Raw genomic sequence first — 16,208 nt, forward strand, 5'->3', positions numbered from 1 at the left:
AGACATGGGGACGCTCATTAGCAAGAGCTAGGCTAAACATGGCTAGGCTAATAACATAGTTCTTCTCATAATCAATTGTCTACTGACTATTAGTGTCAAAAGTTTATTTAAGAACATGATTAAGCACCACAATGTGGGTGGGCCTTAGAGCTTAATACATTCAAATCCTACATCACACCAAGCTTGTGAAAAAGAAGCTGGAATGTAAGAAAGGTCGTCCCAGTTCCGCAATGAAGATTGTGAGAATGACAGAAAAGAAGTGGAGAGGGCCAACTATACTCATTCCAGTCCCTGACATGCGTCTTTAAACCACTACCTACTGGATGGTCACTGATGACCAGATGCAGGGTACCAGTATGCAAATGTACCCAAATTTAAGCTCCAAAAATGTGATGTTCATCTGTTTCACATCCACCATCATTTACTGACTTGTAATTAATTAATTACAATAAAACGCTTGCTGTATATAGGACGTGCCAGGTATTTAAACTGTACCTTGTAAAGTGCATTGAGATAAATCTATTGTGAGTGAGAGGTGCTTTATACATTAAACTGAACTGAATTGAGTTCAATTATAAAAAACAAACATTGATTAGACACAATGTGAACACAAAAAAGGCCCATGCCAATGACTGATTAACAGTTTTATTACATGTTGAAGTTGTTGTTGCTGATTAAACAATACTTATTTTATGTACAGTATGTAATGTTGTTTGACCCTCATTTCACCTATTTGATATTATCGGAAACCTTGGTGTTTCAACACCCTTACTGCACGTCGTTGCCTTGAGGCAACAAACCCAAATGTACAGGTTTCTGCTACCAGAAACCAGAAAAGTAAGTAATAAAGTAATAAAATAAAATATAATAAAATATAATTATATAACATGACATCCAAATGCAGCAGGAGTCGAACAAACGTATCAGCTTGAAGACTTTACTTCTCATCGCCTCCAGGCAACAGACTTGGGATCTGCTATTGTTGAAATTATGTCATGTTACTTCACTGATTCCCTTGGGGGAATATTTGTTATATGTTTTGTCTTATTCACATCTGTGTGTGAGAAACAAGCCAAGCACACTACGGTTTGTCTTGATTGATTTGATGCAGCAGACACAGACCTAAACAGCGGCACCAAGGTCAAAATGACAATGATTTGCTAAAGGCTCTAATTGTGACAAAACATTTGTAGTGTGCAACAAAAGCTAAAGTCGTCCAGTGTCTGGCCCAAGGACACTTCGGCACATAAAGCCAGGAAACGAACCATCGACCCTACGTTTGGCTGCTTACTGTTTAACAGCTCTACCTCTGTGAATCAGTGCATCATTGAATGTCATACATACATACGTGTAGTAGCCTGATGCCGTTGCTTTGACCTAATCAAAGGAACTAGGATCCACTCAGTTTCCTTATTCCAGCAGAGCAAACCGTTGACACTGAAGTCAGTCCACACTCTTGTTTTAGCTTTGGCGACCAAATGAAAACCATTTATTCCTAAATACGAAGTGCCTATTTGACTCGCCTTCACGCAAGTCTTCAATTCATGGATGCATCAGTCTGCAGGCCTTAAAAAAAGGTGTCAGTGTTGGATGGAGGAGGGTCGCTCAGTGCACCTTTCCTTCAATTGATTTTTCGTTTGAAATCAAAAGTTGAAAATGCAAAAAACTAGCTGTTTTTTAAATATTTCATTTTTATCGTTGTAATGAAAAAACAAATAAAGCTACTTTTTCCTGACATTTCGTTTCATTCATGGATCAAAATATTGGATTTTAAAACACAGTCTTCAAGCTGAAATTGTTTGTTGTTTTAACGTTTTACTGAATCACTAAAGTCGGAAGTTGATCTGAGTTCACTACTTTTTGCAAATTCTACGGTCAAAAGAATCCAAGATGACTTCAGTCTCATATTGAGCACGTGTTTCACTCATTTCCCCACATTAGCCGCAGAAAGAGGTGACGAAGCACAGAGAAATAAGCAAATCACAGGACGATCAGCACAGATCGTCTAAGACCTCTGACAGCTGGTGTCTGCCCCGTACTAGAATCTGAACCGCACCAGAGGCCCAGTCTCTTGAACGCACTGATCGTCCTGACTATTGTCTGGAGAACAAAGTCAGCTTGGATTTCTTCTCGCTCAGCTCACAACGTGTCACATTTCCCCGTGAACATCGCTGAGCTTCCACCCGTTGAGCCCAGGAGCCTGGCAGACGCTGGAGGGTCAGAGCTGGTGCTGCTGATCTGCATCGGTTCCCCTTCAGCTGCTCATAAACGGACCCTGTGTTGGCCGTGGGCCGTAGTTTGCTCCTGCCTCACACGTTATCTTATAACGTAGCTCTCCGTTTCTCTCTGTAGAAGAAGTTGCTAATAGCAGTAAGCTCAGATCAACTTCCGACTCTCGTGATTCAGTAAAACGCAAAAACAAAAAACGATTTCAGCTTGAAGACGGTTTAAAATGTCATATTTTGACCCGTGAATGAAATGAAATGACAGAAAAAGTAGCTGTGTTTATTTTTTCATTACCATGTTAAAAATAAAATAATGAAAAACAGGTCTTTATTTTTCGACTTTTGATTTCAAACGAAAAATCAATTGAACAAAAGGCACACGGACCGAGGAGGTTAAAGGCAGAGACGGTGTCAGTAGAAGCTGTGCCAAAAGATTTGACGATATTTTGGTTTATATAGATTTTCAGAATCAGAATCAGTTTTATTCGCCAGGTTTGCACAAGACTTAGTGCAATGCATACGGTCTGCCTTCCTCTTTACCCTCTGATAGAATGGGAACATTAATTATTTACATAATAATTACAGTTACATACCTAAATTATTTGCATAAAAAATTAATAAAATGATCAGAAAATAAAAGAACGCACTGATTCACACTGAGATTGGTTTGCAAGTTGTGTTGTTTAAAGTCAAAATTAGCTTGCTTCTCTTTCTGTTTTGTCACAATTAGAGCCTTTCATGGTGATTTGGATCTCGGTGCTGCTGTTATTACAATGATCTGAATTGTTCCATGCTTAGAGACTCTGGCCACATGGAAAAGCAGACTTTGACTTTGGGCTTAACTTTCTGTCAGTGTGGTTCATCTGTTGTGTGGACTGAGCAGACACGAGTGGAATCACAGGTTGTGATCAGCTCCAAGTGGAGCGAGTTGTGGTTTCCTGTTTGTGCTGCTGCAGCAGCATCTTTCTGAGCATCGACCTTGAACCTGAGTACAGCTCACAGTAGAAACTACAGCCTGCAGTTGACGGCATAGTGGAGCTGGTCCCAGGTCTAATTCTGAGTCTGGGTCTAGGTCCATGTCCGGGTCTGGTTCTGGGCCTGGTTCTGGCCCTGGTTCTGGTCTGAGTCTGGGTCTGGGTCTGGGTCTAGGTCTAGGTCTAGGTCTAGGTCTAGGTCTAGGTCTAGGTCTAGATCTGGGTCTGACCCTTGATCTGGGTCTAGGTCTAGTTCTGGTTCTGGCTCTGACTCTGGCTCTGGCTCTGGCTCTGGCTCTGGCCTGGTTCTGGGCCTGGGCCTGGGCCTGGGTCTGGGTCTGGTTCTGGTCTAGGTCTAGGCCTGGTTCTAGGTCTGGGTCTAGGTCTGGCCCTGGTTCTGGTCTGGGTCTGGGCCTGGGTCTAGGTCTGGGTCTGGGTCTGGGTCTAGGTCTGGCCCTGGGTCTAGGTCTGGCCCTGGTTCTGGTCTGAGTCTGGGTCTGGTCTGTGCCTGGGTCTAGGTCTAGGTCTAGGTCTAGGTCTAGATCTGGGTCTGACCCTTCATCTGGGTCTAGGTCTAGTTCTGGTTCTGGCTCGGGCTCTGGCTCTGGCTCTGACTCTGGCTCTGGCTCTGGCTCTGGCTCTGGCTCTGGCTCTGGTCTGGGCCTGGGCCTGGGCCTGGGCCTGGGCCTGGGTCTGGTCTGGTTCTGGTCTAGGTCTAGGCCTGGTTCTAGGTCTGGGTCTAGGTCTGGCCCTGGTTCTGGTCTGGGTCTGGGCCTGGGTCTAGGTCTGGGTCTGGGTCTGGGTCTGGGTCTGGGTCTAGGTCTGGCCCTGGTTCTGGTCTGGGTCTGGGCCTGGGTCTAGGTCTGGGTCTGGGTCTGGGTCTGGGTCTAGGTCTGGCCCTGGTTCTGGTCTGGGTCTGGGCCTGGGTCTAGGTCTGGGTCTGGGTCTGGGTCTGGATCTAGGTCTGGCCCTGGTTTTGGACCTGGGCCAAAGTCTTGTCTGGGTCTGGGTCTAGGTTTGGGTCTAGTTCTGGACCTGGGCCTAGGTCTGGTCTGGGTCTGGGTATGGATCTGGGTCAGTCTGATACCGGAAAGGTGCATCCAGTAAACAGCATTAGTTAGAGTCTTCTTCACGTACGTCACCTTCCTTCTGTCCTTCTTGCCTTGGTAACAAGTAACATTCGTTTTGACTAGGTAACAACGCGCTGCGTTGGAGGCAGCAGCAGGGAAATGTCCCTTAACAGTCACAGGCCGTTGTACGGTAACCATGGTTACCATGGCTCCTAACACGCTGCCTGACCTGATGCTGTTTGGTCTTTAGTGGACTCAGAAAGCACACAATGGTTCAGGGTTAGTTTACTTAGTCTGAAGTGGTGAATTGTCTGACTTCAGTCTAAGAACCGTCCCAGATCTCTGACCCGAGGAACTCGCCCAGGGTGGGAGGGATGAAGGCATCACTCTGTAGGATTTCAAATTAAACCAGAATGAAAACAGGACAAACAAGTAGAACGCAGACGCTGAGTTGTGTTTCTATATATGAGCAAACAGGATGTGTGCAGCAGCTGTGGGTGTGATACTGTGGTGGTGGGTGCATCTGAGCACCGATCGGCTGCTTCTGCTGCTGGAAAATCTTCGGCCTCACTCTTTCCACAGGATGCGGTCGCTCGCTGCACAATCACGCCTGCGTCACAGACGTAGGCGGCAGCGGTTTCTGCCTCAAAGCCTGCGGGGACAGGATGTGTGCGTCTGGGGGCGGGGAATCGGGTCAGGTGGTTCTGAGGCGCCGATCGTGATCAGGTGTGGCGTCAGAATCAGCGTGAGAACACAGACCACGAGGGAAGCTGCTGCTGCACATCAAGAAATACAAGAGGTCAGGCTTCAGGTGCGACGCCCAAACAGCTGCTCAGCAAAGCAACAAAGCGCCTTTCACTGGGTTTGTATTAATGCTGTACAACTGACTGATTCTGAATCAACACCAGGCCAAGGTTTAAATGACAACACAAATCAGAATGAACACATCAGAGGCAGTAAGAAGACAGCAGAACCAAGAAGCCACCAGGTTTCATAGAGGGTTAAACCTGTGGTACCGGTCACCAAAGCAAATGGAGCAATTAAAAAAAAGACTGAGCTCTGTTAAAGTGAACACAGTGACACAGAACCCAGAAACAAGAACAAGTTCATTTGAATCAATAAAAAGATGTTAGATAAATGATTTATGTCCTAATAACAGATGCAGTGGGAAGGAAAAGTCCAGAAGAGACAAAATAAATGTATAAAAACACACATTTATACTATTTGAATGATTATTTTGTGCATATAAACACATTGGGCTGTTTCACGCCTGTTAGTTTTAGCTGCTAAAGCCTGTTCTATTACTGTTTTAATCATATATTATGTAAATAACCTTATGAAATTCACTAAATATGTCAAGTAAAAATAATACCTGTTTTTAACATGTGATCCTAATGTACATATAACTTCAATGAATTTAATAGCAAATAAAAATAACATTTAGACAATGAATACAATAAAACAAACGTAATGAATAATAAGTAATGAAGCTTTCATGTTTGGTCGACTGTTGGTGCTGGAACTGCCCAGATGAATTACAAAGGTCAGAGGTCAGAGTTCAGAGGTAATTTATTCAATTTAATAAGAACAAAAACAATAGAAAAGCTTTTGTCTTCAAAGGACATGTATCTAAATAATTCATCCACACCTTAAAAATTAAATACAACTCTACACGTAGTAGCAATAATAAGTCTTCAGACATAATGAATGAAAAATGAGGTGATACGTCACGTTTACAGCTGAACTATCGACAGGGTGGAGGATTCAGTTTGCTTCTGTCTTGACTCTGTGGAGGCATCAGCCGTCCTGTACGTGTGTTCTGATGGAGCAGTAGCATCACAGTGATGACAGGAAGAGACTGGACCGGGTCATCAACAAGTCCAGCTCTGTCCTGGACTGCACTCTGGACACGGTGCAGGAGGTGGTGAGAGAAGGGTCCTGGCTGAACCCACATCCATCCTGGACCAGGACTCTGATCCACTGGAGGACTCACTGTCTGCTCTGGAGCAGCTTCAGTAGCAGACTGAAGTCCTCGCTGGAGGAGAGGTTCTGTAGATCTTTCCTCCCTGCTGCATCAGACTCTATAATATGTGCATTATAATGTGCAATATTCTCCATCCACCTCTATATCTGCATCTCTGTTTCGCTATACGTGTGTGTGTATGTGCTTTTCTCCTATGTTCATTCCTGAAGCTGTGATGACGTAAGATGCATTTTCCCCTCTGTGGGACTAATGAAGGCATTCTCATTCTTTCTTCTTCACCTGTGTGGGGCTGAGCAGTCTTCATGCATTATGCTTGACCTGGTTGTGCATCACCCACTTCAACCTGACGAACCTCAGTGGAAACACGTTTGTTTGCTGTTCTCTGCAGCGTGGCCACCGGCAGGAAGACTGCAGCAATGAGCACGAGGCTGCGGCAGCATGAAGCTCTGAGGTCAGGTCACACACATCCGTCAGCCGCCGAGCATTTCCAACACGTGGTGGAAAAAACACAGCTGAACCTCCAGCAACTTTATCACAGGAAGCAATTAGCAAAATGAGAACACGACACAACAGAACATTTAGAATCTTCGCATTAAACTTGAAAATTTTGTTTTAGATTTGCCTAAACGTTCGTTCATTTTGTGACAGCAGTTTGCACCTGTGTGTTTAGAACATGAATGCAGTACATGAAGAAAGCCCAATGACAGAATGGTCTAAGGTCCGGACGGCGTCCCACAGGTGCAGGACACTGAGACCAGAGCTGGCAGCCGCTCTGCGTCATGATGAAAACGCTGGGTTACAGCAATGACTGTTGGTGCGTGGGTGGTGGAGCAGGTTAGGAGTTTATCAGAACAGGCATGGGTCCTGACATTTGGCTCACGCCTCTGTAATGCTGTACCAGTACCTGTGGGCTCACGATAAATGTAGCTTCATGTGTTTGGACCATGTGAAGGTTTGGATTCATAAGTGAAAAGGTTCAATGTCAGACTCTCAAACTGGTTTATGGATGTGGAAGATCAAATCGTATATGGATCTGATTGAAGTATATCACCTTTAAACTGTGGAGTCAGGAGCTCAGAGGTCAGGGTGGGAAGTGTGTCATCATAGTTTAAGTCCGCTGGGATCAGATGGAGGCAGCAGACGTCCACACATCTGCTCCTTTACCTACTAGATGGATTGGGTGAAAGGGGCTGTAAATGCTGACTGACACTGCTGGCAGCAGCCTCCAGCGCCCTGTAGGTGGCGCACTGCAGGCTTTGTGTCTGGGCTTTAGGTGTGACAGCAGCGCCATCGTGTGACTTTTATCCCAAACAGACTCTGGTTCCCTGTGTTCATCAGAGCAGAAGTGTATGGACAGTTAACCCTACTCAACCCTTATGATGGAACACATTCAAGCACTGCTCTTTGAACAAGGCTGTGACTGGACCCACAAAGCTACGTCGATACCAGTGATGTCAGATGATACGGATTCTCACATACATGTACGTAACGATGGGGAAGGACCTTTTCTTTTGGGATGCCATTGGTTGGATATTAATAATCATGAACTTCAGTTTGGCATCGGGTGTATGCTTATTACATCTCTCTGTATTTGAGATGGTTACAAAAGGACAATAATGTCCTTTTAAATAAAAAAAATATACAAAAGAAAATTAAAGACAGACACAGAATTGGTCCATTCAACAGGAGCATCATCAGGTGTCGTTCCCAGCACAGGATGATAAAACCATTATAAACCATAATAATAAGGGCGAAGCAGCTCTAGTGTCACCGTAAGCGAGTACGAAACATCAGTTTGGGGAAAGTGAACTATTTAATTTACTTTGAATGAAAATGCTAATTATTTGTAGTTATTTGTGTAAAATTCATTTCCTTTTCTTAATGTGTACGTCTCGTCCCATCAGACATTACAGTTTTTATTAGTCGCTTTGACCTGTTTTGCATAACTAGGTTCCACTTATTTTCATCTTCACCATTCCAGCAGAGCATAAGACACATGAAGCATATTGTTCGCCCCTCCGGCCTGCTGGGGGCGCTTTAGGTTTCAGTCCTGTGTGCTTGATGTCTCCTCTTAGTTGTTTCCTGTCTTGTAATTGGTGTCATTATTTCCACCTGCATATTTAGTACTTCAGTTCCTGGTTTGAGTTCAGTCTTGTTGGTTCGTTGAGGACGTTACCTCTGTTTGGTGTTGCCATCTTGTGCCCGTCCTGTCTCCAGTCAAGGTTTGTCTGGTCCCTGTGTTGTCCTCGTGTTTGTTGCATGTTTTTAGTTTTGAGTTATTAGTTTGTTTCTCCTTTGAGTTGTCTTCCTGCTTGTCTTTATTTATTATTAAATTATTTGTATCTGATTCTTGTCCCTGGGTCAGTGCATTGATATTGCACAGGATAAAAGATTGTCCAAACATTTAGATTATGACTACAGTATAAGGTGAGATTAGTTAACAATTATCAGTGATTCACTGGGAGCAGCTTAGGTTGTAAAGTCCTACAGCAGCAGGTAGAAACGACCTCCGGCGTTGCTCCTTCAGGCACTTAGGATGTATCAGTCTGTCACTGAAGGAGCTACATAGTGATGACACCGTTTCATACAGGGGGTGGGCATCATTCTCCATCATGGATAATAGCTTAGCTACCATCCTCCTTTCTTCCACCTCCTGCACTGAATCAAGAGGCAGCCCCAGAACGGAGCTGGCCTTCCTGACCAGCTTCTCCAGTCGCCTCCTGGCCAGTTTCTCCAGTCGCCTCCTGGCCAGCTTCGCCAGTCGCCTCCTGGCCAGCTTCGCCAGTCGCCTCCTGGCCAGCTTCTCCAGTCGCCTCCTGGCCAGCTTCTCCAGTCGCCTCCTGGCCAGCTTCTCCAGTCGCCTCCTGGCCAGCTTCTCCAGTCGCTTCCTGACCAGTTTCTCCAGTCGCCTCCTGACCAGCTTCACCAGTCGCCTCCTGACCAGCTTCACCAGTCGCCTCCTGGCCAGCTTTTCCAGTCGCCTCCTGGCCAGCTTTTCCAGTCGCCTCCTGACCAGCTTCACCAGTCGCCTCCTGACCAGCTTCTCCAGTAACCTCCTGACCAGCTTCTCCAGTAACCTCCTGACCAGCTTCTCCAGTCGCCTCCTGGCCAGCTTTTCCAGTCGCCTCCTGACCAGTTTCTCCAGTCGCCTCCTGACCAGCTTCACCAGTCGCCTCCTGGCCAGCTTCTCCAGTCGCCTCCTGGCCAGCTTCTCCAGTCGCCTCCTGGCCAGCTTCTCCAGTCGCCTCCTGGCCAGCTTCTCCAGTCGCCTCCTGGCCAGCTTCTCCAGTCGCCTCCTGGCCAGCTTCTCCAGTCGCCTCCTGACCAGCTTCTCCAGTCGCTTCCTGACCAGCTTCTCCAGTCGCTTCCTGACCAGCTTCTCCAGTCGCTTCCTGACCAGCTTCTCCAGTCGCTTCCTGTCTGCTGCACCAGCAGACCACTCCATAAAAGATGGCTGATGCCACCACAGAGTCGTAGAAGGTCTTTAGGAGCTGTCCCTGGACTCCAAAAGACCTCAGTCTCTTTAAAAGATAAAGTCTGCTCTGTCCTTTCCCCGCTGTGGGACTAATAAAGGCATTCTATTCCTTTTTTATACAGTGCATCTGTATTGTGTGACCAGTCCAGTTTATTATTGAGGTGAACACCCAAGTACTTATACTTATACTCTCTCAATGTCCCTTCCCTGGATGTTTACTGGTGTACAGTAAGTGCAAATTGTGTGTGCCTGCAAAAGTCTACCACCAGCTCCTTGTTTTTCCCTGCATTAATCTGGAGGTAGTTCTGCTGGCACCAGTCCACAAAGTTCTGAAACAGTTCTCTGTACTCTCTGTCATTGTCATCCATAATCAAGCCAACAATGGCAGAGTCATCTGAGAACGTCTGCAGGTGACAGGATGCTGAGCTGGACATGAAGTCTGTGGTATAGACAGTGAACAGAAATGGAACCAGAACTGTTCCCTGTGGGGCTCCTGTGTTGCAGACATCCATGTCGGCAGTCGGTTCGAGAGGTAGTCCAGCTCCAATGCAGATAGACGTTGGTCCACCCCCAGGTGCACCAACTTGGGGGAAGATGACAGCATCCTCAACTCTGATACCGGGTTGGTAGGCGAACTGCAGCGGGTCCATTAAATGGCTCACCACAGGACGAAGATGGGTGGATGGAGGTCTAAAGCACAGCCTGAGGATCAGTAGTGGCTGTGTCCCATCCTCCAATAGATTTGACTGTATTTTAGTTTACATGTATTTTCTGGGGCGGCACGGTGGTGCGGTGGGTAGCACTGTCGCCTCACAGCAAGAAGGTTCTGGGTTCGATTCCCAGAGGCGGCCCTGGTGCCTTTCTGTGTGGAGTTTGCACGTTCTCCCCGTGTTTGCGTGGGTTCTCTCCGGGTTCTCCGGCTTCCTCCCACAGTCCAAAGACGTGCATTAGGTTGATTGGCTTCTCTCCATTGCCCGTAGGTGTGAGTGTGTGAGTGAATGGTTGTCTGTCTATGTGTTGCCCTGCGATGGACTGGCGACCTGTCCAGGGTGTACCCTGCCTCTCGCCCGTAGCCAGCTGGGATAGGCTCCAGCACCCCCGTGACCCCGCACTAGGGAGTAAGCGGTTAAGAAAATGGATGGATGGATGGATGTATTTTCTGTAATATTTACAATATTTCAGTTTTCAGCCACAGTTTGAAAACTGAATGTCATGGATTTAATAAATCAAAGCATTTCTTCGTCTGGATCCAATTTTTTCCATAAAAGGTAAATTTGACATAAAATACAAAGACAACAAATAGCAACAGGCTCCAATGACGATCAACGAAGCACTGATTCGCACTGAGATCAGTGGTTTGTAGTTTGCTGTCCACTGTGTTATGATTGATTAGACGTGTTCATATACTTGGTTGCAAGTTGTATTGTTTGAAGGCAAAATGAGTTTTAGCTGCGTATTTCAAATGTTTTGACACATTTAAAGCCTTTAGCAAACTAAACGTGACTTTTGGCATTGGAGCAGCTGTTTAAGCCTGTGTGTGAACTCTTAAGAAAATGTGTTGTTTCATTGGAAGGCTGCATCAAAGTGACCAAAAAAAATGATTTTTTTTAAGTGAATGGTCTTTTTTCTGATCTTCCATACTCAACATATGTGCCGTGTAATGTCTTGAAGCTTCTTTTGCATTTAAGCCATGGCCTGGGGGAGCAGAAGGCAGCAGGGATCATTTGACACGTGGCAGGTTCTGCATGTACACATCAGTGTCATCAAACATGGCTCTTGGTTAAGAAACGTTAAAGGAAAACCCAGCTGTGGGTCCTAGTCCTACAAGGTCACAGGCATACAGTAAAGGTATCTACTAATTTAACTCTACATGTGCAACAAGTCCATCCATAACATTTATTTCCATCTTTATGTGCAACCTCAAGTAATGTGTGTGTGTGTGTGTGTGTGTGTGTGTGTGTGTGTGTGTGTGTGTGTGCGCATGTGTGTGCATGTATGCGTTTGTTTGTATACAGTATGTGTGTATACCATTTATTTTTTATTTATTTAGCTGTGTATGCCTTAAACCATTGTATATATTACAAAAAAGAGTGATAAGAATTGTGCAGATAACAAATAAAATAGAGTACAGAGCACAGTCTAAGCAAAAAAAGCCTGATCTTCGAAGGAGAAAATATTAAAGGATATACTGCAAATTCAACATATTGATATTGAGATGGAGCAGGCTCACAGAGTAGGGCAACCTTCTGATTGTGGACCGAGGGCGATGTTGGTAAAGTTGATCAGAGCAAAAGATAAGGCACACATACTGCAACAAGTGAAGAAACTTAAAGGATCTAACATCTACATAAATGACTACACGGAGGCGAAGGTGAAGAAGAAGAGAAAGGAGCTGATGAAGTGAGCTCCTCTGTTTCCTTCTACCTCTTCTGTCCAATAACCTCCCATCATTGTTCTATGTTCAACTAACCTTGTCTCTTTTTCTCCAGTAGTCCTGCTTCCCTCTCTCTCTCTCTCTCTCTCTCTCTCTTTCTCTCTCTCTCCTCCACTCTGTCCTCACCTACAGGTATCATTGGACTCTGAGTTTATTGTTTGTGATGGGCAGCTGCGGATCCAACCATCCTGCCTGTATCCAGTTTCTGGTCCAAACGTCCTGCAGGTGCTCTGTTGTTGCTTGTTGTTACTGTGCTTTTCTCTTTCTATCCCCTCACCCCAACCGGTTGAGGCAGATGAAAAACCAAGCCACCACGAATCATTTTAAAAACTCTTCAAAAACCCAAACGCTACGGCGACCTAGAACTACCTAACTTCTACCACTATTTTCTTGCCAATGGAGGTTTGTTCAACAGGGCCCTGGGCGGAAGTTGACCCTCAATGCACAGCCGCAGAGTACGTGTGTAGGTTTGAGTGGAACGAGAGAATGGGTAAGTGTGATAGAGGGGTGAGGATGGTTCTGGCTGCGTTGCTTGTGGTGCCTGGGCAGTAGTACTGTCGTCCCTGGGTCTCGTCTATCTCTTCCTGGCTGGGGGTGGCGGGGGCCGTGGGATGGGTAGCAGAGCTTAGTCATTCAGGAGTTTGGAGGCTGTCTCCGGGGGGCAGTGCCTTCACTTTGATGGCCTTGTCCCCTGGATCCCTCTGGAAACTGGTGGTCTTCCAAAGTTCCTCATTCCTAGCCACATACACATACGTTCAGGGCCCGGGGGAGGGCTCTTTCCCTGGGCCCTGGGAGTGAGGCCAGCTGTGGCCTTGCCCACTGGCCCTGGTGGAGAGATCACCACTCAGTATTAACTGCACAATAGACGTCTAGGGTGGGGGGACACTGTCTGGGGGATGTACCGTCAGCCAGTGCTCCTGGAGGTGTTCCCCACTTTCAGTGCACCATAGTTCCACACACTCACGTTCAAGCTGGGTTGTAGGGTTCTGGGTGCCTTTTCTGCTGCCCCCTGCTTCTGCCAGGTTCGGGTGGGTGGGCAGTGCTCGGGAGGTGCTGCGGTGCAAGGGGTCACGTGGGCGGCAGGCTAGAGACCTTCCCCCCCCATGAAAGTTATTAAGCGACTTGTGTGGGTGTGAGAATGTATCTGAGTGTGCCCCTGGTTTTTATGGAGCGGACAACGTTGACCCACAGTGGTATCTGTGTGGGGAGTATGAAGTGCAACAACTCGCTATCAAGTAAATATCGTGAAATTGAGATATTATCCATGACCATCATTCTAAAGGGTAATTCCTATGTCCTCCGGTAGTCCAGTGGTTAAACTGAGTGACTCTTGTCTTGGCTGAGTTGGCGTAAGTTTGATCCCTTTTTATTGCTTTTACTATGCAATTTTTTTCTGTGCATTTTCTGTACATTGTTTTCATTCTCCTCCGCTTTTTTGTGTCTTTAAATAGCAGGCATCTTATACACACCCACCGCTCTAACATCTGATACAATATATTGACTTCACATAATTCCGTGATTATGAGCCGCGGTTTACTTAATATAATTTTAATGCGCATGGCCAAGTAAAGACGTAGAGCGCAGTCCATCTGTGACTACAGCCGCTAATTTAGTTTACAACTTCCACAACTTGTTAATGAATGTTTTCCAGTCGTAGTAGATTTTAGGTAACTCTGACAGGACGACAGACCTCAGCTGATCTACAGCAACGCATTACAGCAACATGTTTGTTCGTACGCGTTTACTCTGTGTCTGCAGAACTGCACTTTGACTTGTTTTGACTGCACGTGTCATTGTAACTGAGTGGCTGAGATCACTTAATTGGCCCGTGTACGTTTCAACATTTTGATTTCCCATCTGTCCATCGATCTTCTTTCACCGGCTTTCTCGTTTCTCTTGCTATAAGCGGCAAACGGATTTTAAACAAAGCACCGCCTTACAAACCGATAAACCAGGCAAAAATATTTGTTTTTCACAAAAAGACACGAAATTGAATTAAAGATGTTTTTTGGTTTCGAGAAAAACAGAAAACAAAGGAAGTCGTTCTTGCGTTTCCTCTGCTTATAATTTGTTGGAGACGTCAAACTCTTAAAAGTTACACAAACCTTAATGGCCTATAGTTTGCATACACGGACAATCATTGACTCTGAATAAAACGCAAGACTCCTAACTGCAGCGGGTGCAGGTAGGTCCCCACCGCAGATCTGAGGTGACCCAGGACCAGTCTCTTGTAATGGAAAAATTTTACCTTAGTGCTATTTCTTATCCAACACATTCGTCATGTGCTGGTTAGGTGCAATACTGAACATTCTTACACAAACGAATAATCTCTTGTGCCCTGACGTACATCAAGTCTAAACATCTGATGTTCCATTTGACTGACTAATAATTTATGATATATGTTTGTCTTTTACACCCGGACTCTGGCTCCATCCTATCTGACTCCCCACCAGACCCAAGGCTGTTAAAGCAAATGCATCTTGTCTTGAAAGCTCGGTGTTCCTTCCTTTGGATAACAAGACATGACGATGCAGAAGTGAGAAAGCAAACATTCTCACTCACAGCGAGATAAGGTGGCACAAACAATTCCATTGCTGCAGAGAGACATTCCACCAGAGCCAGAGAAAGGGGTTAAAAGGCAGAAGCAACTTGAGGATCGTGGGCTCTTTGCATCACACCTTCGTGGTGTGTGCACTGATCTCCCCAGCTGGTTTTTGGTTTGTTGATGTGCACGATCAACATCCATGCTTTTTATTTGCTTTCCCCATTATTTTTATTTTCTTTATTATTTCAATAAATCGCACAAAAGGACAACTCTCTCATCTGCTTCTTTATGGAAAATTTCCACCACACTCTCCAGTGTCTTCATCAGATGGGATGAGAGCCACTGGTCTGAAGCTGCTGAGGTCTTTGGCGTGCAGTGTCTTGGTACTGGTACCACGCAGGAGGTCTTCCAGAGCCGTGGTACCACCCTCAGCTTGAGGCTCAGGTTGAAGACATGCTCCATAACCACACAGTTCACCTGCGCAGGACTTTACAGTAGGAGTCTGGAGCTGATGCCATCTGGTCCAGCTTCTTTCCTGGCCTTGATCCTCCTAAGCTCTTTCCTCATCTGTGTGGAGGTGTGAGGGACTGTGGGGGGTGGTCCAAAAGGTGACAAAAGGTTTAAAGGTCTCCTCTCCCAACATTTGTTTTGTATGTAATTGTATGTTTTTTTGGTTTAATAGCTTTATCTCTCATTCTGGTTTGGAGACTAACTTTCTAAACTTTAAATCACTGCCTAATCTCCCAAATCAGCTTCTTTAAACAGCATCCTGGTATGTTGTTGTCAGGGTTTACAAGATGGAGACTAACCCACATGCACGGCTCAGACAATCGCGGATGATATTAAACAGGTTTATTATGGCAAAGACAGGGTCGGGTTCAGGCGAGGTCGTATACAGGTAAGTGCTGGATTAAAGTACAGAGGGTCAGGTAGTCTCAGGTCCGTGGACAGGCAGGGTTCAATAACATGCAGGCTCGGACTGCGGTACAGTACAGGATGAGGCGGTGTCGTGGTCAAAAGACAGGCAGAATCATTACCGGGCACGATCAAGGCAGACAAGGAGCAGACTGGAAGCGGGAACGATGGTCAAAACAAGTACAGGATCACAATCAGGATAAGAACAAGAACGCTAGAAAGTGGTGAACCGCACGCAACAATCTGGCGACTGGCTGATGTGTGAGGTGGTGCCTAAGTACTGGTGCTGATTACTAATTATTGTCAGGTGTGCATGATGAAGACCGGTGATGACATGAAAACAGCTGTGGTGTAAATGGAGCAGGAAGTCCTTCAAAGTAAAACAGGAACAGAAACCAAAACGTGAAAGTTGTTTTTAAAGCAGGGTTCACACTGTTCTACATTGGCAGCTGAAACCACAATGACTCTGGTATCTGATAGAATCCATCTGATGTGAAGCTGTGGTTTGAGCACCACTTCCCTGCTCTTTGAAGACTAGTCAGATGTCTGTGCTCAGGTTTTTGTACGGCCTCTTCTACACTTTGTA

At 45.8% G+C, this 16,208-nt stretch overlaps 1 long non-coding RNA gene across 2 annotated transcripts; it reads left to right on the forward strand.

Moving 5' to 3' along the window:
* The first annotated feature begins 6,043 nt into the window (after nt 1–6,043).
* LOC129603329 (uncharacterized) lies at nt 6,044–8,600 on the forward strand. Of its 2 annotated transcripts, XR_008693093.1 has the most exons (3): nt 6,044–6,315; nt 6,551–6,704; nt 6,924–8,600. It is a non-coding gene; the product is annotated as an uncharacterized LOC129603329 (long non-coding RNA). The 2 variants fall into 2 exon arrangements; XR_008693092.1 differs by having other exon boundaries at nt 6,044–6,704.
* The last annotated feature ends 7,608 nt before the right edge of the window (nt 8,601–16,208 follow it).

The sequence above is a fragment of the Betta splendens genome, chromosome 17, assembly GCF_900634795.4.
Source record: "Betta splendens chromosome 17, fBetSpl5.4, whole genome shotgun sequence".
Taxonomy (NCBI): Eukaryota; Metazoa; Chordata; class Actinopteri; order Anabantiformes; family Osphronemidae; genus Betta; species Betta splendens.